The following is a 26807-nucleotide window of genomic DNA, read 5'->3' on the forward strand; positions in this document are numbered from 1 at the left end:
GGCGTCACTGTGCCCGGCCAAAGCTCTTATGTTTTAAAAAAACATAACCATTCAACAAAACAACCAAATCAACATTCAAAATACACAAGATTCAAAAGAAACAGCAAACCCAAAGTACCAACCTACAATGGGATTTTTAAAAAAATGAATGGGGCCAGGCATGGTAGCTCACACATGTAATCCCAGTACTTTAGGAGGCAGAGGCAGGCAGATCACTTGTGTCTAGGAGTTAGAGACCAGCCCTGGTGACTGAGTGAAATCCTGACTCTATGAAAAATACAAAAACTGGCTGGGCGCAGTGGCTCACGCCTATAATCCCAGCATTTTGGGAGGCCGAGGTGGGCGGATCACAAGGTCTGGAGATCGAGACCATCCTGGCTAACATGGTGAAACCCCGTCTCTACTAGAAATAAAAAAAAAAAAATTAGCTGGGCGTGGTGGTGGGTGTCTGTAGTCCCAGCTACTCGGGAGGCTGAGGCAGAAGAATGGCGTGAACCCGGGAGGCAGAGCTTGCAGTGAGCCGAGATCTCACCACTGCACTCCAACCTGGGAAACAGCAAGACTGTCTGAAAAAAAAAAAAAAAAAAATTAGTTGGGCATGGTGGTGCACATCTGTAGTCCCAGCTACTTCGGGGGCTGATCGCTTGAGCCAGGGAAGCAGAGGTTGCTGTTAAGCAGAGATGATGCCACTACGCTCCAGGCTACACAAGACAGTGAAACCCTGTCTCAACAACAACAACAAAAAACAATGAAGCTGAACTTGTAGTTAACATTCACTTGTCATAAGGGAAGTACCTGATCAACATAATGATTTTCACAGAAATGAGATAACAGCTCAGCCCAAATCTACAGATATTATAAAATGTGCAGGCTTTTAATATATAAGTTATTTGGTTCCTTTGTTTTGGCATACTTAGAAGAAAACCACTTCCGGGGCAGAAAAGCTAGAACTGACTTCACAGTTCCCTCTGGTGGCTGCTATGTGTCAATTCAGTCTCCTTAGAAGAAAGTTTCTTTACCACAGTTAGATCCCTGCAGCAATCTACTTCTGAAAACAGAATAACCATTCAACTATGACAGCTATTTTAAAATCAGACTGTAAATAATATTAGTCACTTCTATACATCACAGAAATAATGTTTCAACCAGAAAACATCTACTTAGTCCTTTAAAGAAAGGCAATCCAATTAGAAGTTGATCACTTCTCCATTATCAAGGTAAAATCTACTCCATGTAGCCGCCACTCTTCTACCTCCAGTCAATTCTAACTAGCTATTTAATACTAAACAAATAACTTATCTGAATTTCCGTTTTACCACAGTAAATGGTATAAAAACGGTTCACATGGCTTTTCTTCTAATTCAAAGATACAACTGGATGTGAAAACCACTTAGCACACTCCTAAATACTTACCTAACTCCTAAACAATTACCAGACAACTGATGCTTGTACCTCGGAATTTCAGTAAGTTTCCAATTAATTTTTAAGCTGTCTTGTGATACTCCACATTATAAATCATAAATGCTTTCAGTTCTATTTGCTCTTTATTTTGATTCAGTGAGAATTAATTAACAGAACAATTGATGTTATGAAAAAACAATGAAAAGGTGATAGTTAAAATATAAATGTTCATATATTTGTATCAAGAAAATATTAGTACTTGCTGAAAAAGGCTGACGAACCTTCAAAAAACAAAATCACAAAGAAAGCTCTTCAAAGTGCTTCAACAAAAATATTCATCATCATCTCCCTTACAAGCCTACCTAAATTAAATGCTTTCTAAATATCGTTAAAGAATTACAAAGAAAGCTCAGGTGAACTCTTTTTTACAGCAAAGAGTATTATAAGTCAGTATGTATTCATGGCACTTACAATAGTTCTGAGTTAATATGACAGATTTAAAACATTAAGAATAAAAATTCCTGGCCAGGCACAGCGGCTCACGCCTGTAATCCCAGCACTTTAGGAGGCCATGGCGGGCAGATCTCTTGAGCCCGCAGTTGGAGACCAGCCTGGGCAACAGGGAGAAACCCCAATTCTACAAAAAATAGGAAAATTAGATGGGCATAGTGATGCACGCCTGTGGTCCCAGCTACGGGACTGAGGCGGGAGGATCACTGGAGCCCAGGAGGTCGAGGCTGCAGTGAGCCAAGATTGCACCACTGCACACTAGCCTGGGCAAGACAGCGAGACTCTATCTCAAAAAAGGAAAAAAAAAAAAAAAAAAAAAAAAGAATAAAAATTCCTAATAAAATAGGAAGAAGGAATTATAGGAAAAATTATTAAAAGCATTATCAGTAAAGTCAAGAATAAGACAAGAACATTGGCCGGGCGCGGTGGCTCAAGCCTGTAATCCCAGCACTTTGGGAGGCCGAAACGGGCAGACCACGAGGTCAGGAGATCGAGACCATCCTGGCTAACACAGTGAAACCCCGTCTCTACTAAAAAATACAAAAAACTAGCCGGGTGAGGTGGCGGGCGTCTGTAGTCCCAGCTACTCGGGAGGCTGAGGCAGGAGAATGGCGTGAACCCGGGAGGCGGAGCTTGCAGTGAGCTGAGATCCGGCCACTGCACTCCAGCCTGGGTGACAGAGCGAGACTCCATCTCAAAAAAAAAAAAAAGACAAGAACATTCTTCTACTATTACCATATAGCACTGTTACAGAAGTAACAGCCAATGCGATTACATAAAAAAGAAATGAAGAAATATACAAATGTGAGGCCGGGCACGGTGGCTCATGCCTGTAATCCCAGCACTTTGGGAGGCCGAGGTTAGGCGGATCATCTGAGGTCAGGAGTTTGAGACCAGCCTGGCCAACATGGCAAAACCCCATCTCTACTAAAAGTACAAAAATTAGCCGGGCATGGTGGCGCACGCCCAAGGAGAACTGCTTGAACCTGGGAGGCAAAGGTTGCAGTGAGCCGAGACTGTGCCACTGAACCCCATCCTGGGTGATGGAATGAGACTCCGTCTCAAAAAAAAAAAAAAAAAAAAATGAAAGTGGGGAAAATATTATATACAAATTATAAAATTCTTTACCCCAAAGACCCAAAAGATTTACCTGAAAAACTATTATAGACGGTGAGTTTATACAGTAAAATAACTGTATCTACATAACAAATTAATATGTAGAAATCAGTCAACTGAATGGCCATAAAATTTTGCTCCCATCCAAAGGTCAACTAAACCTACAATAAGGGTGTTTTTAGAAAAAAGGACAAACCTACAAGGAAGGGGAGACAACAGAGAATTCAAGCACACTAAAATTTTGGAAGAGGGAAGGCAGATAAGCATGGATTAGTTGTAACTGACTTAGCAGGCCTGAAAAAGGTAACACTGAACCCACAGGAAGCAAAGTTTTGAAATGAACAAATTACAAATGAAACTGCAGTTAACATTCACTTGTCAAGGTAGGAAGCATCTTCATCAACATAACAATTTTCAGAGGAATGAGGCAACAGTTCAAAATAGAAACCAACAGGTTCAGGAACCACTGAAAGTAATGGCAAAAACTGCAATTACTTTTGCACCAACCTAACAGCAGCCATCTCTTCCCCAAAGGGGATGATGTACTCAGGGCAGCTAATGTTTGAGAGACCGAGGAAAACAGATCACCTGAGGTCAGGAGCTGGAGACCAGCCTGGCCAATATGGTGAAACCCCATCTCTACTAAAAATACAAGAATTAGCCAGGCGTGGTGGCGTGTGCCTGTCATCTCAGCTACTCAGGAGGCTGAGGCATAAGAATCACCTGAACCTGGGAGGCAGAGGTGGCAGTGAGCCGAGATCAGGACACTGCACTCCAGTCTGGGTGACAGAGTGAGACTCTGTCTCCAAAAAAACAAAACAAAACAAAACAAAAAAAGACAGCTAATAGACAACTCAGTGAAAACTATTGAAAAGCAATTAGAAACCTACATTTCCTTTCCCATCCAAATAAATCCGCAAGTTTAACCTGTGGAGAAAGTACAAGATCGACTTTGGACAGGAAGATATCAGGCACGGTTCAGGGGCGAGCCCCTTATTTCAGCTGAACCTGAGATAGAAAATAAACTGATACATACTCAACTCAGTACTGGTGCTGAGACCTAACCTCCACCTAAAACTGCAAGTCACACATCTCCCTATTCAGGAAATTGGAAGGCTCTTTCTGGAAACATGATTTCATAAAAAGATACCCAAGAATGGAGATTTCCCAACAAACATCCCCCCAGATCATCCCTTAATGAAGTGTGGTATCAACAGTGTACTGTGACCCCCAACAGCTCAGAGTGTCCACACAGCTTTTAGACATGCATTCTTAACCATGAACAGACAACCAAGGACTACCTGACAGATGAGTAAAGATATGAAAGGTATCTTCATGATGAAAACAAACGGGATGAAAAACTCAAGTTGGTAGAAATGGTAACTATCTAAGGGGAAAAAACATCTTAAGAAAATAATATATTCAGAGAGATAAGAAAAGATATCCACAAAATATGAACAGAATGCTAGGAAAAAATTCGTACCTACAGGAGGAAAAAGGTTAAAAATATGACTGCAGAAACTTAAAATCCAATAGAGGAAAATACCATTTCCCATCTACTGAAACCAGGGCTCCTTGGAGAAATGGTATATTGCAGGTCAGAGGCAGGAAGTGTGTAAGATTAGCCCAAACACTTGCTTATAGTAGATAGCAAGAAAGCTACTGAAGACTAGTGGAAGAGTTAAAAGGACTCCAGAGCCAACATGAACAGGCTCCAACTGGCCAAAGACAGGAAAATTTAAACATGAATAAAAATCACTGCAATTAATTAAAACACATCAAATATGTGGTTTTTGGGAGGTTTTTTTCTGTTTTTTAGAGGCAGGGTCTCACTGGCAACCCAGGCTAGAGTGCAATGGCATGATTACAGCTCACTGCAACCTTAACTTCTGGACTCAAGTGATTCTCCCACCTCAGCCTCCTGAGAAGCTAGAGCTCCAGGCATGTGCCGCCATGCCTAGCTAATTGTTTTATTTCTTGTAGAGATGAGGTCTCCCTATGTTGCTCAGGCTAGTCTTGAACTCCTAGCCCTAACTGATCTTCCCGCCGCAGCCTCTCAAAGCACTGGGATTACAGGCATGAGCCACCATGCCCGGCCTCAGATATGCTTAAATCCATGAGTTCATCACGGTACTCACACCAACAAAAACGGACCAACTATGATGATGATAAATATACATATCCAAGAAGCTCAACAAACTCCAAAAGCAGGATAAACTCAAAGATATCCATGTCAAGACACATTGTGGACCTCAAAAAGAGCAGAAATTCTGAAAGCAGCAAGAGAGAAGAGACTCATCTGGTTCAAGGGATCCTCATTAGATCATTTAGATTACCAGCGTATTTTTCATCAGAAACCATTAGAAGCCAGAAGTCAGTGGGACGACATTTAAAGTGCTAACAGAAAGAGGGGGGAAAAAATCTGTCAGCCAAGAATTCTATATGCAGCAAAAAATCCCTCCAAAAATACGGAGAACCTAAGATATTTCCAAATAAGCAAAAGCAGAAAGAAGTTCATTTCCTGCAGACCTGCCCAACATGAAATGCTGAGAGAGTTCTTCCAGCAAAAACGATAAAACACTGAACAGTAACTCAACATGGTAAGAAGAAATAAAGAATATGAGTGAAGGTAACTAATGAGATAACAGAAAAGTCAGTGGTAATGTACTTTAGGTTTATAATTAATTTTTTCATATGATGTAAAAGATAAAGGCATAAAACAGTAATTTTAGGCTGGGCACGGTGGCTCACGCCCATAATCCCAGCACTTTGGGACGCCAAGGCAGGCAGATCAACTGAGGTCGGGAGGTTGAGAACAGCCTGACCAACATGGAGAAACCCCATCTCTACTAAAAATACAAAATTAGCCAGGCGTGGTGGCGCATGCCTGTAATCCCAGCTACTCCAGAGGCTAAGGCAGGAGAATCACTTGAACCCAGGAGGCGGAGTTTGCGGTGAGCCAAGATTGCACCATTGCATTCCAGCCTGGGCAACAAGAGCGAAACTTCGTCTCAAAAACAAAAAATCCCAAAAAACAGTAATTTTAAATTTATATTAATAAGCACACAATATATACAGATGTGATCTATGACAACAATAACACAAAGGAAGAACAGCAGAGTGTTTGCATACTTCTGAAACCAAATTATTTGCAATACGTTATTATAAATTTAAGATGGCTATTTTAATCCCCAAGGTAACCATTTAAAAAATACTTATAGGCTGGGCACAGTGGCTTACACCTGTAATCCCAGAACTTTGGGAGGCCAAGGCGGGATGATCACAAGGTCAGGAGTTTGAGACCATCCTGCCTAACACGGTGAAACCCCGTCTCTACTAAAAATACAAAAAACTTAGCCAGGCGTGGTGGTGCACGCCTGTAGTCCCAGGTACTTGGGAGGCTGAGGCAGGAGAATGGCGGGAACCTGGGAGGCGGAGCTTGCAGTGAGCCAAGATGGCACCACTGCACTCCAGCCTGGGCGACAGAGCGAGACTCCGTCTCAAAAAAAAAACAAAAAAACAATTTTTAAAATACATAGAAAAGAAGGAAATCAAATGGTACACTAGAGAAAAATTTAATATAAAAAGCAATAATAAAAGAAACAGAAATGGTTGGCTGGGCGCAGTGGCTCACGCCTGTAATCCCAGCACTTTGGGAGGCCAAGGAGAATGGATCACGAGGTCAGGAATCGAGACCATCCCGGCTAACACAGTGAAACCCCGTCTCTACTAAAACTACAAAAAACTTAGCCAGGCGTGGTGGCGGCGCCTGTGGTCCCGGCTACTCGGGAGGCTGAGGCAGGAGAATTGCGTGAACTAGGGAGGTGGAGGTTGCAGTGAGCCGAGATTGCACCACTGCACTCCACCTGGGCAACAAAGCGAGACACTGTCTCAAAAGAAATGGAAAGGAAAAAACGTAAGACATGCACAAAACAGCAAAATGGCAGAGGTAAATCCTTATGAAGACTTACCTTAGATATAAATGTTTTAAATTATAATAAAAGATACACTGGCAGACTGAATTTTTAAAAACACTATCCATCTATATGCTGTCTACAAAAGATTCACTTTAGGGCCAGGCAACATGGTTTACACCTGTAATCCCAACACTTTGGGAGCCCAAAGCAGGAGGATCACCTAAGCCTAGGAGTTTGAGACCAACCTGGGCAACAAAGCGACATCCCATCTCAATTTAAAGAAAAAGATTCACTTCAGATACAAAGATATAGAATAGCTGAGTACTATTTTCTGCTAGGATAGAAAACCTAATATACGCAAATACTAACCAAACGAGAACTGGAGTGGCTATACTAATCAGAAATTAAATTTAAATCAAAAAAGGTTATAAGAGACAAAGGACATTATATATTGATGAAAGGTTCATTCTAGCAAGAAGATACAGCAGTTCCAAACATAGATACCTAACAACTAAGCCCCAAAATATATTAAAGCAAAAATTACCAGAATTAAAAGGAGAGAGAGAGAGACACAAAACTCTATGATAATAGCTGGAGACTTCATTATACCCTTTCAAAAATGGATAGAACCACCAAACAGAAGATCAGTAAGGAAACGGAAGGGGCTTAAACAACACCATCAACTACCATCAACTACTTAGACCTAAAAGACACAGACATACAACAGACCTCTACAGGGACGAAAATTCTGACACACGCTGTAACATAGAACCATGAGGACATCACACTACCTGAAAACAGCCAATCACAAAAAGACAAATACTGCAGGATTCCACCTATATGAAATATCTAAAGTAGTCAAATTTCATAAACAGAAAGTAAAATGGTGGTTACCAGGGGTTGGAGGAAGAGATAATTGGGGAACTGTTGTTTAGTAGGTAGAGTTTTGGTTTTACAAAATAAAAAAGGTCTAGAGCTCTCCTGTGTGACAATGTGAATATATCTAACAATATTGAGCTGAACACTTAAAAGTGGTGAAAATAGTAATTTTATGGTTTTTTTACAATTTAAAATAAAAAATAAAGTACCATTTCACACGCAATAGGATTGCTATTTTTTTTTTTTTTTGAGGTGGGTCTTGCTCTGTCGCCAGGCTAAGAGTGCAGTGGCACAATCCTGGTTCACGGCAACCTCCGCCTCCCGGGTTCAAGTGATTCTCCTGCCTCAGCCTGCCAAGTACCGGGACTACAGGCACGCGCCACCACGTCTGTTGATTTTTGTATTTTTAGTAGAGACAGGGTTTCACCACGTTGGGCAGGATGGTCTCGATCTCTTGACCTCGTGATCCCCCACCTCGGCCTCCCAAAGTGCTGGGATTACAGGCATGAGCCACCGCACCCAGCACAGGATTGCTATTTTTCTAAAAAAGGAGGTCAGGCGTGGTGGCTCACACCTGTAATCCCAATGCTTTGGAAGGCCAAGGTGAAAGAATCAATTGTGGCCAGGAGTTCAAGACCAGCCTGGGCAATATAGCAAGACTCCAGCTGTACATACATACATACATACATACATTTTAAAAATGGAGGAAAAAGTTTTTTAAAAAGAGAAAAGAAGAGAAGTGCTGATAAAGACCTTCGGAAATTGGAATGCTTGTGTACTGCTGGTAAAAACGTAAATGGTACCACACCGTGGAAAACAGTTTAATGGTTCCCCAAAGTTACATGTGGATATTAATCTATGGCCTATCAATTTCACTGAGATACAAACCCAAAATAACTGAAAGCAATGACTCAAGTAGATACTTGTACAACAATGATCACAGAAGCATTTTCACAACGGTCAAAGGGTAAAAACAACTTAAGTGTCCAACAAAAATTGAATGGATAAATAAAATGTTGATAAACATATACAGGGGAATATTATACAGCTTTAACAATGAATAAAATTCTGATACATACTACAACATAGATGAACTCTGAAAACATGCTAAGTGAAGCAGGCCAGACACAAAAGGACAAATATTGTGATTCCATTCATGAGGTAGTTCGATACAAAACGTAGAACAGAAGTTACCAGGGGCTTGAGGGAGGGGAGACAAGGAATGCTAATGAATATGGTTGCTATTTGGGATGATGAAAATATTCTGGATAATGTTGATTTTTACAAGAAATTGTGAAGGTACTTAATGTCACAAAATTGTGGACCCTTAAAAATGGTTAAAAAAAAAAAAGTCAATTTTATGTTACTATACTTTACTGTTTTTTTTTTTTAGAAAAGACAAGACACCATATGGGGGAAAAAACACCAAAAACAATGATATCCTATGAAAAGAAAATTTTTGTCATCTCGTAATAAAATGAAGGCAAAGAGCTCCTACAATCAATGAGATAAACCAACAATCAAATAGAATAAAGGACAAAAAATAAACACAGTTCACATACACAAAAAATCACTCTTAAATATGTATCTACAAAAATACTACTTAAATTCTGAAAGGCCACCACTTTTCTCTTATATTAACAAAGGCCCACCAAGTCTTAACAATATCCCATGTAGCAAGACTCCCATTCTGTTAACTGGTACAGTCTCTATAGAGGGCAACTAAAAAAATATTTCTTTGACCAAGCAATTCCACGTGTAGGCATCCATTCAACAGATACATTATCTCATATTTTAAAGAACAGACCAGGCACAGTGGCTCACGCCTGTAATCCCAGCACTTTGGGAGGCCGAGGAGGGTGGATCATGAGGTCAGGAGTTAGAGACCAGCCTGGCCAACGTGGTGAAACCCCATCTCTACTAAAAACACAAAAATTAGCCGGGTGTGGTGGTGGGCACCTGTAATCCCCGCTACTCAGGAGGCTGAGGCAGGAGAATTGCTTGAACCCAGAAGGAAGAGATTGCAGAGAGCCGAGATCGCACCACTGCACTCCAGCCTAGGTAACAGAGTAAGACTCCATCTCAAATAAATAAATAAATAAATAAATAAACATAGAAGGGTATTCATGGTAAAATCAAAACATTTAAACAATCCAAATATCTCTTAACACAAATGGATAAAATGATGACAAAGACATACAACAAAATACTATGCAGCGCTTCGAAACAATGAAGCCATTCTAAATGAATTTACATGCTAATAAGGATCAACCACACATATAAATTAAGTATAAACAGCAAGGTACAGAACAATGCATAAATGCACCACACACAGCATCTCTGGATAAATGCCCAAGAAAATGACAAGAGTGGTTTGCCTCTAGGGAAGAAAATTGTGTAGATGAATCAGAAGGAAGAAAAGTGAGTTTTCCTTCTCACTGTTTATCCTCTTCTACCTTTTAAAGTCGGTATCATATGCAAATATACTAGAATTTGATTAGGGTTTCACTGAATTTAAGAGATTAATCCAGAGACAAATTAAACTTTTTTACATTACAGAAGTCTTCCCATTCAGACACTGGCACATCTTTCCATGTAAAGTTTTCTTATACGCCCTATGGTAAGGGTGTCCAACCTTTTGGCTTCCCTGGGCCACACTGAAAGAACCTGTCTTGGGCCACACATAAAATACGCTCACATTAATGATAACTGATGAGCAAACAACAACAAAAATTGCAAAAAAAAAAACTCACAATGTTTTAAGAAGGTATACAAATTTGTGTTGAGCCACATTCAAAGACCTCTAGGCAGCTTGGGACCTGTGGGTCGCAGGCTGGATAAGCTCGCCCTATGGTATTGTGTTGGGTTTTTTTTCTGTTTGTTTTTTGAGATGAAGTCTTGCTCTGTCACCCATCCTGGAGTGCAGTGGCGTGATCTTGGATCACTGCAACCTCTGCCTCCCGAGTTCAGGCAATTCTTCTGCCTCACCCTCTTGAGTAGCTGGGACTACAAGCATGTGCCACCACGCCCAGCTAATTTTTGTATTTTTAGTAGAAATGGGGTTTCACCATGTTGGCCAGGCTGGTCTTGAACTCTTGACCTCAGGAGATTCACCTGCCTCGGCCTCCCAAAGTGCTGGGATTACAGGCAGGAGCCACCACGCCTGGCCCCCCTACGGTATTGTTTTACAGTTTCCTTCATTAAAGTCTTGCATACTTCTTGTTACAGTTATTCCTATTTCTTGCAATAATAAAATGGATTTCTCCATTACATGAAAAAATTTACATAGCAAAAAAAGATTCCATAAATATATACACTTGTAGCTGGACGCGGTGGCTAACGCCTGTAATCTTTATTAGATACCTAAAACAAAGCTAGTCTGGCTTTAGAAGATGATAGGAACCATTTAATTCAAGTACTCAGCTACTAAAAATCCATTCAAGGGTTATGACACAGTCTAAACAAAAATTCCTTTGATCTAATAAACAAATGAATAAATCAATTATTTCATTCAGAGATCTCTAGCGTGTAGAATTTCTAGAGGTAAGAAAAAATTTCTTCTCTCCCATAGGACCAAAATTTAACTACAAGGTACTTTCAAGTAATTTTAACTTTCTTTGGGAATCTCATCCATTCCCATGATTTAAAATAATACCGTAATACCCCTAAACTCCTTACTTTATCTCAATCAAGATATTTCAAAACTCCAAACTGCTTACTCTCTACATCTAGGTTGGTTTTTTTTTTTTTTTAACTTGCTCTATCCCCTTTTATCTGTACCTCTTCCAGTTTTTGTCATTTCACCATGTTTTGTGTCTAGTGACTCAATAATACAAACCCGGAGGTCATTCTTAATTCTTTCTCCTTTCTTCCCCTACAGACTGCCATCATCAAGTGTTTATCCTACTCCAAAATAAATCTCAAAATTGTCCACTTTTACCCATCTCTACTACTATCCTTCTTGCCCGAGAAGTCCATCATTTTTCTGCTGGGATACTGACATTACGTACGATATTCCCCAGAATATCTAAAGATCTTCTTAAAAATGAATCGGCCGGGCATGGTGACTCACGCCTGTAATCTCAACACCTTGTGAGGCTGAGGCAGGCAGATCACCTGAGAGCAGGAGTTCAAGACCAGCCTGACCAACATGGAGAAACCCCGCCTCTATTAAAAATACAAAATTAGCCTGGTGTGGTGGCACATGCCTGTAATCCCAGTTACCTGGGAGGCTGAGACAGGAGAATCGCTTGAACCCCAGAGGCGGAGGTTGTAGTAAGCCAAGATCACACCATTGCACTCCAGCCTGGGCAACAAGAGCTAAACTCCATCTCAAAAAAAAATAAATATATAAACTAAAAATGAAATCAGACTGCAACATTCACTTCTTACATGGCTTTTCAGTATACTTAGCAGAAAGCTTACAATTCCTCCCCTTACCTGTATGTAATATTTCTGTCTGATTTGATCCCTACCTAAGTGAAATCTAGGTTCACTTTCAGCCCTACTTTTCCCCACCTTGCTCATTAAGCTTCAGCTAAACTAAACTAAGCCTTCCTTCAGGCTGTGGAAGAGTTCAAGCTCCTCACCTCAGGATCTTCCTCTGCCTGAAAGACTCCTTTTCACGCTTCCATCTATTCTCTGCTTAAGGGTCACTCTCTCAAAGAAAGATTCTCCTGTGTCAACCATCCACTAATCCATCGCTGGTCTCAATTAGGTGTCTCCTGCTGCACTCTCAGATCATACTCATTTCCTCAGCTGCATTTATCCAATTTGCAGTTATGTTTGTTGATCTGTAATCTGTAACCCCCAGAAGACTGCATGGTCCATGAAGGCAAAGACCTACGCTCTTATTGCCTCTTACTGTATCCTTGAACTTAATAAAAGCCTGGCCAATAAATATTTACTGAATGAATATTTCTCTTTAACAAATAACCTTTCTGGGATTTGAAGATGCCTGTTTTGCGGGGTGTGGGGGACGGGTTTTTCACTTCTCCCTGACCCACAGTGAATTCTGGCGCTCTCTCTTCTTGTGTGCATAGGACAATCACTTCACCCCCAAGCCCATTTCCCTGTTATAAAATGGAAAATTAGAATAACTCCCTCAAAAAATGAAACAAGCTAAAACATAATTATCTCTATCCTTTGTCATTGGTCCTAATTTTTTTTACTTCTATATTCATCTACGTAAGTACAGTTAGTAGTAACATGACCTGATTTTAGTTCCTAATGAAAGGTTATCATACCCTATCCCTGTGATCCCCTTTACCAGAGAAGTTAAATAAACCCATACTTCCTCCTCCAAACATAGTTTAAAAACTACAACTGCACAAATAAACTTCAACTACACACGTTAATTTGGAAACAAATCATCAAACATTCATTTATTCTTATGACCACTTGTTGGTATTCCAAATCTATGATGTAGTGTAACGACTGTTTTCCATAACAAATTTCCCGTAACGTTTAAACAGATGGAGTAGAGGGCTTTTTAAAAAAACATTACCTTCTTTACGTGACTTCAAATGTTCCATGATTAAGACCTCATCTAACCTAAAGAAACAACAATACTTGCATCAATAAGCAAATGAGACCACAGATCCAATAAGGTAGACTTCAGGTACTAAGAATCTATTTCTCTAATACAGACTATTACTAAGTAAAAATCTCTTGCCTCTGTTTCATAAGACTCAAAACTCTTTTTTAACCAGCATTTTTTCTTGATATGTTCAAATGTTTCACTGATTGCTTTAAAAAAGAAAAAACAAAGTGAAAGGCATACACAGCATGGAGCATAAGAATTTCCTTATTAGACAAATCTCAGAAAATAAAAAATCTTATCACTTACAATAGCTTTTATTTTTTAAATTATCTAGTAAATAAAGTGAGCCTGAAGCAAAGAAGGCAACCTTCAACAAATCTTAATTAAAGAAGGCAGTCCTCAATAGTCTATTTTGCTGATCTCTTTTATTCAATCCCTTCCTTCATACCTTGAGTTATACTTTTGCCTCTAAATTTCATCATACATCTCACACAATAACTACCAATTATGAAAAACATGCTTGACAGCACTCTCATCACAAGTTCCTTGAAAAGACCTTATACTATATTATGATCCCATTTTGCAGTTGAGTAAATTACTCTGTACAATCAAGTAAATCTCCTATGGCATACAGCTGTAGGTGGCACACACAAAGTTTGTACCTAAAAAGTTCACATACCTTTCATTATACCACATTATCTTCCCATCTGCTAGAACTAAGACTAGTGAACTGGGTCTAATAAACTGACCACTAGAATTCAAACAATCAGCTAAAGACTTCTGCAACCTAAGGACAGGGAAAGGAAAACAAGGATGTCAGACTTTGATGTATGCCCATTGTTGACAGGAACAGTATATATGCAAATTATTAGTGTGATGACCAGATGGAAAATCATAAGAATACATTTTAAAGTTTAAACACTGGTCTCAAGGAGAATGGAATTAGGCAGGAATTCTCATTTTCTATGTCACATATATTTTTTACTGCCTAAAGATTTTAAGGGAATGTTTTATTTTTATAACCAAAATATTAAGAAATGTCCTTTTTGATAAGCATATATTCATTCATTTCTGTTTACTACCTATTACACTTTGTTTTACATTTTGTTTATATTTACTCACTTACATGACTCTCTAAACTGAACAGTGAGAACTTACATGAAAAACACACATAACACACTTCCTACTTAATTTTTTATTTTTAAGGGTTAAGTCCAGGCTTAATTTTTATTTTATTTCACATGCCAACAGAAATTTCTCAAGTTTTTGCAAAATAAGCGATGTCATCAGACTGAGCTTTAGGAAAAATTAATCTAGCTACACTGGAATCAAGAATAGGAAGAAATTGCCTTGTAAATAATTCCATTTTCTAACAGACTAAGGTGAAAGTTAAAAGCAAAATAAGAGAGAGCTAAAGATGACAGTAAAGGACACTTAAAGGTCTCAACATTAGAAAGTCTAGTGAGGGGTGGCCGGGCGCGCTGGCTCACGCCTGTGTTCCCAGCACTTTGGGAGGCCGAGGTGGGCAGATCACCTGAGGTCAGGAGTTCGAGACCAGCCTAGCTAACAAGGTTAAACCCCGTTTCTACTGAAAACACAAAAAAAATTAGCCAGGCGTGGTGGCGCGCACCTGTAATCCCAGCTACTCGAGAGGCTGAGGCAGGAGAATCGCTTGAACCTGGGAAGTGGAAGTTGCAGTGGACCAAGATCACACCATTGTGCTCCAGCTTGAGCAAGAAGAGTAAAACTGAAAAAAAAGAAAGTCTAGTGAGGGAAAGTGAAGGAGGTGGTCATAACTATGAGACCACACTAAGCCCCGGAGGTAAAAATTTTAAATGTTACAGAATTAAGACCAAAAGAAACAGTTAAAAGATTTGGCAAATAGGTAGCCAGTGACCTCAAAAGAGCAGATTTGTTATATTGTTGATAGTGCAGATCAGACAGTGGATTTCTTTCTAAAAGTATAGGGAAAAGAAGAAATCATTAGAAAAAGATGCAGAGATTCTGGAGGATAAACCATTTTTATCTCGATGGAAGATAAAGCACTGCAGACCAATGAAAAAGCCAGAAGAGGGAAGTTGGTGAAGAGAAAGAAACTCTTCTAGTCATTACCAGATGAGCACACAGTAAGTTTACCATACCAGGTGGTGGCAGCAAATTCATTATGTTTGGTCCATACAGACAGACAGTTTAAGAATTGTAGCTGCTATTAACTGAGCACCTACTATGCCAGCTGCATACCCTGTATTATTTTTAGTCCTCACCTCGACAATCTCAGGAAACCAGGCATTACCATACTCATTTGTTAACTGACTGAACTACAGTTCAGAGGTTACATGACTTGCCTGATATCACAAACTGGTAAATACTGGAGCAAAATTGTTTTTAATAGTTATATTAAAGCATAATATACATGTAGTAAAATTTACTTAAGTGAAGGGTTTGACAAATGTATTAAATGTATATACTTATGCAACAATCACCACAATCCAGTTTTCTAGAACACTCTATTACCCCAAAACTCCCTTCATGAGCAGGGCAGATTTAAGCCTGAATCGGTATGACTCCAACTCATGTCATGCTACAATGAGAAAAATGGCTTTTTTTGGCAGAAAATCTGCAAAATTAAGTCGCTATCCTTCCAATCTTCTGTTAGTACTCACTAGTTCCCTTTCCATGTGAGGCCCTTATATATCTCTATAACCACACTCACATATCATGATCTCACCAAATACACAGGTTTATTATAATTTGGAAACGTACCCCCTAAAAGCAAAGTATAATCAGACTTTTATATAGGATGCTATTAGATACTGCGATCCTTTTTTTTAAAAAAAAGCAAAAGGAGTTAGGAAAAGGAAGACAAATGAACAGGTAAGTCCAGAAGAAAGACTGAATGAAAAGAGAAGAGTAAGGTCCTTAAAAAAAGGACAATGTGATATACAAATAAAGAGAACATGAAATAACAGAAGTCAGGAGTCTGTGTCATGGAAGAGAGACTAACTGGAACAGAAGCTTCTCTTCTATAAGCAACGTAAAACCGTACAGAGACACAGGATGGAATGACTTCCCCGGCAGGAGTTAACACTTATTTGGCTAAGAAACAGGACTATACAATATTAAGACAGACAGGCCGGGCGCGGTGGCTCAAGCCTGTAATCCCAGCACTTTGGGAGGCTGAGGCGGGCGGATCACTGGGTCAGGAGATCGAGACTATCCTGGCTAACACAGTGAAACCCCGTCTCTACTAAAAAATACAAAAAACTAGCCGGGCGAGGCGGCGGGCGCCTATAGCCCCAGCTACTCGGGAGGTTGAGGCAGGAGAATGGTGTGAACCCGGAAGGCGGAGCTTGCAGTGAGCTGAGATCCGGCCACTGCACTCCAGCCTAGGGAACAGAGCGAGATTCCGTCTCAAAAAAAAAAAAAAAAAAAAAAAAGACAGACAAAAATCAAAATAAAGTGAGACAATATTCATAGTAAAGTTATAAAGCTAAAACTTGTTAAATTTTTATAATAATGATTTTCCTATAACTAATTAAAACAAGTGCAAATTTTTCATTATGTAAAAAAACAAGCAGGTTGGGCACGGTGGCTCACGCCCATAATCCCAGCACTTTAGGAGGCCAAGGCAGGCAGATCACTTGAGGTTGGGAGTTCAAGACCAGCCTGACCAAAATGGAGAAACCCCGTCTCTACTAAAAATACAAAATTAGCCCACCGTGGTGGCGCATGCCTGTAATCCCAGCTACTCAGGAGGGTGAGGCAGGACAATCGCTTGAACCCGGGAGGTGGAGGCTGCGGTGAGCCCTGATTGTGCCACTGCACTCCAGCCTAGGCAACAAGAGCAAACCTCTGTATCCAAAAAAAAAAAAAAAGAATTATAGACATAAAAGAATTCAGGCCTAGGCAGTGGTTCACACCTGTAATCCCAGCACTTTGGGAGGCTGAGGCGGGTAGATCCCCTGAGGTCGGGAGTTCAAGACCAGCCTCACCAACATGGAGAAACCCCATCTCTACTAAAAATACAAAATTAGCCAGGCGGGCAGCTCATGCCTGCAATCCCAGCTACTCGGGAGGCTGAGGCACGAGAACCACTTGAACCTGGGAGGCAGAGGTTGCGTTGAGCTGAGATTGCACCATTGCACTCCAAAGCCTGGGCAACAAGAGAGAAACTCCGTCTCAAAAATAAAAAAAAACAACAAGAAGCAAATATAGAATTATATAAGAATTCAGGCCTGGTGCGGTGGCTCACACCTATAATCGCAGCACTTTGGCAGGCCCAGGCAGGTGGATTACTTGAGTTCAGGAGTTCAAAACCAGCTGGCCAACATGGTGAAACCCTGTATCTACTAAAAATACAAAAATTAGCCAGGCGTGGTGGTGCACACTTGTAATCCCAGCTACGCAGGAGGCTGAGGCAGGAGAATTGCTTGAAATTGAACCCAGGAGGCGGAGGTTGCAGTGAGCTGAGATCATGCTACTGCACTCTGGTCTAGGCCGCAGAGCAAGACTCCATTTCAAAAAAAAAAAAAAAAAAAAAAGAATTCAGATACCATATCAGGGCCAGAAATAATTAAAATGATTAAAATAAGATATGACAAGCCTGGAACGAAAAAAAGTACAAATCTAAACAGGAGGATAAACTAAAATTTTCATTTAACTTATATTTTCACTTCCACCCAAACCTTTCCTTAGTTCTATAGAACTAGAAACAAAATTCACTAAGTCTAGATGAAATGCTCTTCCAAGCAGAGCCAAAGAAACTGCCAGCCCACAATTAACAGAACACATCTTTTATGACTATTTAATATATAACAGGTGTTGTAATATCCAATTTGTTGAATCAGTCCCCTGATTATTACCCTGAACATTCTGTCTAGTCCAACTTGATATTCCAAGAAACACTACTCTGCCTACGCAAAAGACATACCTCTTTGGAAGGAATGATTATAAAACTATTCCAGTATTAGAAGAAAAAGTCGTTTTTTAATGTTAAGTAACAAAACCCAAAAATTTAGTTGTCAATTCTTACACTAGTAAGTCCAGAGACGGTATCTAGGTGACTATGGCAGAGAGTAATATATACATGCATTGCTATAAAGTAAAAAGAATTTGTCGGCCGGGCGCGGTGGCTCAAGCCTGTAATCCCAGCACTTTGGGAGGCCGAGACGGGCGGATCACGAGGTCAGGAGATCGAGACCATCCTGGCTAACACGGTGAAACCCCGTCTCTACTAAAAAGTACAAAAAACTAACCGGGCGAGGTGGCGGGTGCCTGTAGTCCCAGCTACTCGGGAGGCTGAGGCAGGAGAATGGCGTGAACCCGGGAGGCGGAGCTTGCAGTGAGCCGAGATCCAGCCACTGCACTCCAGCCTGGGCGACAGAGCAAGACTCCGTCTCAAAAAAAAAAAAAAAAAAAAAAAAAAGAATTTGTCTCACTGTATTATAGTCACATTTTACAAATATTATTCTGTCTGCAACTTCTAACTGTGCATCCCAATGTTACTTAAAATAGCTATGTATTTTTCTTATCCAATCTAAATGCATGGTTAGAGAGAAATAAGTTTAATGCAAAACACTAGAGAGAAAAAAAAAATCTGGAACCCTCTGGAAAAGAGAGAAAAACCTAATCCTTGGCAGCCTATTGACATTAAAGAGAAGGATCTAAATTAAGAATAAACAAAAACAAGACGATAACTTATATTAATAAAATATAAGTGTGCGAAAGTTTAAAAAACCCAACCTACTGGCTAGGCATGGTGGCTTACACCTATAATCCTAACACTTTGGGAGGCCAAGGTAGGAAGATCGCTTGAGTCCAGGAGTCCAGGAGACAACAAAGCGGGTCCCTGTCTCTACAAAAAACCGACCTATTAAACATGCATTACCTATTTCTGTGAATAATCAGTTTACTCTTTTTTTTTTGACAGTCTCTCACTCTATCGCCCAGGCTGGAATGCAGTGGTGCAATCTTGGCTCACTGCAAACTCCACCTCCCAGTTTCAAGTGATTCTCCTACCTCAGCTTCCTGAGTAGCTGGCGTTACAGATGCCCACCACCATGCCTGGCTAATCTTTGTATTTTTAGTAGAGAGAGGGTTTCACCACGTTGGCCAGGTTGGTCTCGAACTCCTGACCTCAGGTGATCCACCCACCTCAGTCTCCCAAAGCTGGGATTACAGGCGTGAGCCACTGAGCTCGGCCAACCAGTTTACTCTTACGTCATTTCTTGAAATAGCAAACACGAATACCTACAGAACACTAATCAAATCAGTAAAAATAAAACTCAATAGCTATACCCTTCTTTCAAATTAAAGAGCATTAATTTTTCTTAAAATTTATTACTTCTAATTTTCAATGGACTGTTATAAAGTTAAAAATAAAACAGTACTAAGAACAAATCCCAAAGTCATACTAATCAAGTGATTCTGCTAACCTCTCTGCACATCATTTTTTAAACTCTTTAATAAAAAGTTTAAAAATGTTTACGAAAATTCATTCTGCAGCTCCACAGAAGTGCTTCAAGTACTGTGTAAAGCTCAATTCAAAAAAAATTAATATATCTTAAAATATGCACGAAAACAACAGATATATTCAAATGTGTTATAATCCAACACATTTTAAAATGATGAACTCATCTTGTTGCCAAGCATTTGGTGATGACCATAAAGATCCTTTTCATATGTCTATTTTAGTAAAAGACATCTAAGACTACAAAGTGACTTCATTTAAAAAACCAGGTTGCAAATATAAAAATGGGCAACTCCAACTACATAAAAAATTCTTGCTGATATACAACCAAAATAAAATATGAAAATAAGCTGCAACTGTTACTCAGATTGCTGCACTCAAATTCATGGATTTATCCAACAGCAATTTTTCTCATTGACAGCTTTGTAAGTCTTATATATTGGAGACCTGCATTAGAACTTTTTGATCTGGGGCCGGGCGCGGTGGCTCAAGCCTGTAATCCCAGCATTTTGGGAGGCCGAGACGGGCGGATCACGAGGTCAGGAGATCGAGACCATCCTGGCTGACACGGTGAAACCCCGTCTCTACTAAAAAATACAAAAAACTAGCCGGGCGAGGTGGCGGGCGCCTGTAGTCCCAGCTACTCGGGAGGCTGAGGCAGGAGAATGGCGTGAACCCGGGAGGCGGAGCTTGCAGTGAGCCGAGATCTGGCCACTGCACTCCAGCCTGGGCGGCAGAGCGAGACTCCGTCTCAAAAAAAAAAAAAAGAACTTTTTGATCTGAATACTTCAAAAGTCCTGTTCACTTCTGCGCTTTGACAGGTATATAAGAAAATTAACCAACTGAAGTGTTTTTAAAGGAGGAAAATGCAGGAAGTCAAAGCAATTTATTTCTTCCCTAAATTGAAATGCCCTACATAAAATACTATTTGCGAATCCAATGAGAGAAAACACTCGAGTTTGGGCTCTCCTTGCATTCGCTTAAAAAAAAAAAAAATCACATGCAGGCCGGCACGGTGGCTCATGCCTGTAATCCCAACACTTTGGGAGGTTGAGGCGGGCGGATCACCGGAGCTCAGGAGTTCGAGACCAGTCTGGCCAACACGGCGAAACCTTGTCTCTACTGAAAATCCCCATCTCTACTAAAAATACAAAACTAGCCAGGTGTAGTGGCAAGTGCCTATAGTCCCAGCTACTTGGGAAGCTGAGGCAGGAGAATGCTTGAACCCGGGAGGCGGAGGTTGCAGCGAGCAGACATCGCGCCACTGCACTCCAGCCTGGATGACAGAGAGAGATTCCATCTCAAAAAAAAGAGGCTGGGTGAGGTGGCTCACACCTGTAATCCCAGCACTGTGGGAGGCTGAGGCAGGCGAATCACTTGAGGCCAGGAGTTCGAGATCAGCCTGACCAACATGATGAAATCCTGTTTCTACTAAAAATACAAAATTGGCCAGGCATGGTGGCGCGCACCTGTAATCCCAGCTACTTGGAAGGCTGAGGCACGAGAATCACTTGAACCCGGAGGCGGAGGTTGCAGTGAGCCAAGTTCCCGTCACTGCACTCCAGCCTGGGCAATAAGAGTGAAACTCCATCTCAAAAAAAAACAAAAAACAGAAAACAAAAATCACACGCAACTTGAATAGCCCAGTCTTCTTATAATAAACGACATTTATTATGATGTATATATTAACAATATTGTCAAATGGGATGGAGACATATTAATGCTAGAGAGACAGAAAATATAACATTTCTAATGATACCACGCCTTTTAACACCAGAGTTTCAGCATTTCATACCTATTCTTCCCATCACATTAATACCAGAGCATCTGACTGAAGGTAAAGATTCACTTTGTCTCAAATGTATTAAGTTTGTACACCTCCGTACCTCAAACAAGGGCAAAATACAATAAAACTGAAAAATAAAAGCTGTTGTTCAAAGGCAATATAACCTCTCTATCCACACAGAAGTTAAAATGTTCATATGTCATACCTGAGTGATTCACGGTTGTCTCACCACATGAAATACAAAAGCCCAGCCCATGGAAAAGCAGGGACCACTTTGTATCTTTCTCCCAACAGTTTAAAAGGATAGGTGAGAGGGAATAGATATTATTAAGGATGCACCAAAGAAAGATGCCATAAATATTCAAAGTAGTTTTAACTGTCAAAATACTTTGTAAATAGATCTAAAAGCACTCACATATGTTCCTACTGTAAAATAAAAGTATTTATTTAGTCAAGGCCAATTAAAAATCATCAGGTTATCTTCATCTTACTGTCTAGCACATAACAGCATCACTAGTTGCTGTTTTTAAGTAAAGAAATGTTCAATTCTAAGCTAAATTGTTAAGCAAAACAAGAACCACATTCTGGTTATGTAAAAGCAGCACTGCTTCCAATTAGTATACATATATTGGCATTACAGAAAAGTACTGATTTTACATTTTTTATGTTCCTCGTCTCCAAATATCTATTAAACATAACCAATTAATAAGCTTCCCTTATCAACATAAGAACAAAGAAAAAAAATCCTAGAAAGGTAAATCTTTTGTGAAAATATGCAGCAATAAGCATCTTCCATCCATTTGAAAGATCTAACCTTGATTCACTACATTTGAATGATCTGACGCCTGAGATGAATTTCAAACTCTATATAGAGAAGTTATAGTCATTCAAGTTAGCAGTACTTAGAAAACAATTACAGACTGTAAATTGTACAGACACATGGAAAAAGAGACTATGTTAATTCTGATCCAAACAGCCCGTTAGTTTTGAAACAAGGCAGTATAAAAATCTAATTGATAACTGTGGTTATCAACATCACTGGGTTTTCATGATAATTAAATTACTTAATACATTAAAAATTAGTGCGGGCACGTATTGATAATTTTAGAATGTGAATGATGGGTACATGGAGAGTCAGTACACTATTCTTACACGTAAAATTTAAAGTTTCCATAAAAAAAAAAAAAAAAAAACTTAGAATCGGGCTAGCATACAATAAGGGCTCAATACATGCCATTCGTATTACCCTGTGGGCTACTTGCTAAGATTAAAAGAAAGTGTCCTGGGCTGTGCCTAGAACGACGTATATTTAATACAAGTTACTATTCTCACATCATCCTTCACAATGTATATTCAGCAAACGCTTATCAATTAACTATTTTTTAAACCATGTGGACTGAATACTTAAGCGTAAATAACTCATCTCTGACTCTGACAGGGAGCTACAAGTTACAATATCAACTGTCAATGGGCTCCAGAGATATAATGTATCCAGAGTGCTGACTTCAGATACTTTGTTTAGTTTCAATTGCCTGAAGGAAAATATGACTGGCTATCTTCATCTTCCTCTCCAGCACATTACATGGTTGCCTTAAAACCAACAAATAAAATAATTCTCAGGTAACACATTCAAAAACGATCGCTAAGTGAAAGATGATCAACACGGAAGACGGGGAACGAAGAAAGTAACTAGATCAGTACACTGGACTGATCAGCCTACTACTTGGTGAGCAAGATAGCACTAGAGGAGTGGACTCCATCCCTTTCGTAAGCAAATAAATGAAAAAAGATCTAACAACTCACGAACCGTAAGTGTCAAAATTTGCGTTTCCAATAGGCATAAACAAAAATATAAATGATTATTTCTATGTTTCCAATTCCTTCAATCAATTAGCCATTGTTTAAGGAAGAAAAAATGTTAAGGTTGCATGCACAGCATTCAACAAGAAATAACTTTAATTCCCATTTTGGAACTCTAGAGGGCACCAGAAATATGCCCTCCTTCGCACCACCCCTCCTCCCCGGTAACGTGAGCAGCTGCAGAAGCCCGTCGTCTGGTTGCTGAGGTTGGTATTGCAGCAGCAGGAGCGATGTCTGCAGCGGTGGAAACAGCAGCGCCCACTCCCAGCTGCCTCACCAGCCATTACCCAGGCTTCGCCCTGGGGGCAGCTGCCACCCAAGGGAAAGCTCCTCCCCCTCAAAACAACTGGGAGGGCCAGGTCCCGTAGCGGAACCCCTACAACCTGACAATGTCCTCTATTAGCAACAAATTAGGGGCAAGGGACTCACAATGGGGGTGTTTTCCTCCTCACTTTCTGCCAAGGATGCACCGGACAGGGCTGAAGGCGATTCTTGGTCCTGGGACAGGAGGAAAAAAGAAAAATGTATCAAGAACACACAACCTGGTGGGAGAAACCAACCCTTTCTGCCAGAAGGAGGCAGAGAAGGGAATAAGAGGTCAAGGAGGTTCGGTTCTTCTATTATTACCCCACCACGCGCACAATAGCCCCCTCCTGCGTAAGTGGGGCAAAACAGCGCAAAATGTCTATCTGGGGCCAAAACCCATGTGAAAGGCAAAATCTGGAAAGGAGGGGGCCTGAGGACACCGAGCCTGCTCCCGGGAAGGGAGGGGGGAAGGGAAAACGTTGCCTCGACGCCAGCAAGGGATTTGTATTCCCTCCTAAATTCGCCCACCCAGCGTCATCCCCGTCACTCCAAGTACCAATTCAGAGGTAAGGGGCGGCTCGCGTCACCGCTGGGCCGATATCGCCCACATTTGCCCCAAGCAGTTGCCCTGGGCCCGAGGTTTGCCCCCCCCTGCAGTCGGCGACCGGCAGCGCTGCCTCCCCGTCCGCCATTAGAGACCCAGCCAAACAATACGTGCGGAGCAAGAGCCGCGCAGCGCAGCGCCGAGGAAGAGAAGAGCGAAGGAGGGGACCCGGCGGGGCAGAGGCGGCAGCCCTCACCCCGAAAAACTTGGGGACCTCGGCTCCGGCGGACAGGGTGGGAGCGCGGCCCCGAGCGCGGAGACCCGGCCGGGGCGCCCCTCCCCCGCCCCCCGCAGGAGAGAAAGGAAAATGCCCCGCGACCTCCCCGGGCGGCCGGCACCCCCGCCCCGCCGTCCCGCCGCCCCGCCGGCCCCGCGACCCCCGCCGCTGGCGGCCGCCTCACCCAGCCCTCCCGGCCTCGCCCGCACTCTCCCAGCCCCTCGGGCCGCACGCGAAGGCGCCTGTGACATGAGCGCAGCCCCGAGCTGCCCCCGAGGCCCCGACGCGGCAGCGGCGACGGCGGCCGCGCCGCGGGGTATTAATCCCGGGTCGGTGGGAGGCTCCGGAGGCTGCCCTCACCCATCTCCGCCTCCCTAGTCGCCTCCGCCTCCGCCTCCTCCTCCGGAGGCTGCGCTGCTCCCAGCCACCCCCACTCTCGGCGGCCCCGGACTGGAAAGACAGCGGGGATAAGCCTCACCCGGTTCTGGCTGCGGCTCCGCGGAGCGAACCTCCCCTCCCCCGGCCCACCCCCCTTCGGCGACACGCACAACTCCGCTCGGTCCAGTCCCGGCTTTAGCGCTGGTGAGGAGGAGGAGGCGGAGGAGGCGGCGGCGCGGCCGAGCCCGGGGAGGCCCCGCCCTCCGCGCGCTCATTGGCTGACGGGGGAGGCGGGCCGGAGCGCCTCGGGCTTGCCCATTGGCTCCAACGGCAGTCCTTCAGGGCCCCCCCTCGGTGGGGTGGTCCGAAGGGCTGTCCGTCAGGTGCGGGCCACTCCCCCGACCCTGCCGTTCCACTCCCGCCTCCGCCGGCCCTCGACTCCCGGCCGGGTCCCCTCCCCGCCGGTCCCCCGCCCCCACCCACCGGGTCTGCCAGGGTCAGGAGCCCGAGATTCGCTGCCCGCCGCACCGACCCCGCTTCGGCTCCTCAGGGCCCGGGGCTCTCCGGGACCTAGACAGCCCGGGAGACTCCGGCGGGGCCGCCTGCCCTCGCCCGAGCCTGGGCGCCCAGGCCGCGGCAGCGGCTCCCAACGCCCCTGCCCGAGGAGAGCCGCGGCCTCGATGCCCCATCGCCCTCCCTGTCCAGTTCCTTGAAGGCCCCTGCGAGGGGCGAGGCCGGGGAGGCGCTGGAGCGGGGCCGAGTGGGCTTTCGGGGCCGCGGGCGAACTGGAGCCCTGACTGCGCTGGGGGCAGTGGAGGCCCTTCCACCCTCGCCGCGCCCCGTGGGGAATAGTCCCCCACCTCCCGCCATGGCTGCAGCAGGAGGAGACGACGTCCTCCATTTTGTCGGCACGACTGTGGGAACTTGGGACCCCCTAAAAACCAAACCCCGTGGGGCCGGGAAACTTGTCCCCGGGAAGCCCCGACTGGGCTCTGCCATTCGGCCAAGGGAACAGCCCCGGCTGCTGGCGTCTGCGTCCGCGGGGCCGTAGGGGACGGGCACGACGGTGGAGAGACCCAGACGCCGCTCCCCGCCTCCATCAACCAAGATGGAGGGAGCTGCGGGCTCCCCTGGAGCTGGGCTCCCGCCGGCTGGAGGGGCCGAGGCTCGCCCTGGGGCGTCCCTGGGCGCCGCCGTCCTGTGCTCCGCAGCCCGGGGCGCTGGCCCTGCCCAGGCCGCTCTACCGCCTGCCACCGTCTCCTGGTCCTCAACTGTTGATGGAGACTCCATGGAGGCTCCCTCCACAGCCCGCTCCATCGCGGGGCGCACTCGCTGCGGCCCCCGGGGGAGCGGAGTCAGGGACAGACGGCGACGGCGCCCGGGGAGGGCGGGCCCCACAGGCCACCTCCACGAGGGGTCTTCTCTTTTGTTCCTCGTCTACACCTACGTCTTCGGCGGACGTCATGGTGCTGAACCATTTCCAAGACTCACGTAAAGATGGAAGCGGTGCCGCTTGCTTCTCGCCCTGGCGGTTCTTAGTGGGATTACAACTGAGGGTGTTGGTTATTTTCCCACCCAAATGGATGGGCGACTTCTCCATTTCACCATTATCTGACAACATTGCCTATTAATAAACAGATGTATGGTAATACAGTTTCAAGTTCAACACGATATTGATGAACATGAAGTTTTCAGTGAAGTTAATCACCCATGAAAGACTGACGTTTAAACTAATAGACGCAACTTCACAGAGGAAATCTAGAAGTTGAATTCAGTCACTCATTGAAAAATAAATCAAGTAGGCTTTCCACCTTGTACTAAA

At 43.0% G+C, this 26807-nt stretch overlaps 1 protein-coding gene across 9 annotated transcripts in view; it reads right to left on the minus strand.

The window, feature by feature from the left end:
• Positions 1 to 25217, minus strand: part of ZMYM2 (zinc finger MYM-type containing 2) — a 126693-nt gene extending 101476 nt beyond the window's left edge. For 4 of the 9 annotated variants that reach the window (XM_050766725.1, XM_050766724.1, XM_050766723.1 and 1 more), the window contains exons 1-2: positions 25086 to 25217; positions 23910 to 23978 (exon numbers count right to left, since the gene is read on the minus strand). The gene's annotated coding sequence lies outside the window, so the exon portion shown is untranslated. The other 5 variants (XM_050766722.1, XM_050766726.1, XM_050766720.1 and 2 more) reach the window with 5 other exon arrangements.
• Positions 25218 to 26807: the final 1590 nt, after the last annotated feature.

This window comes from Macaca thibetana, chromosome 17 (assembly GCF_024542745.1).
Source record: "Macaca thibetana thibetana isolate TM-01 chromosome 17, ASM2454274v1, whole genome shotgun sequence".
NCBI classification, from domain to species: domain Eukaryota; kingdom Metazoa; phylum Chordata; class Mammalia; order Primates; family Cercopithecidae; genus Macaca; species Macaca thibetana.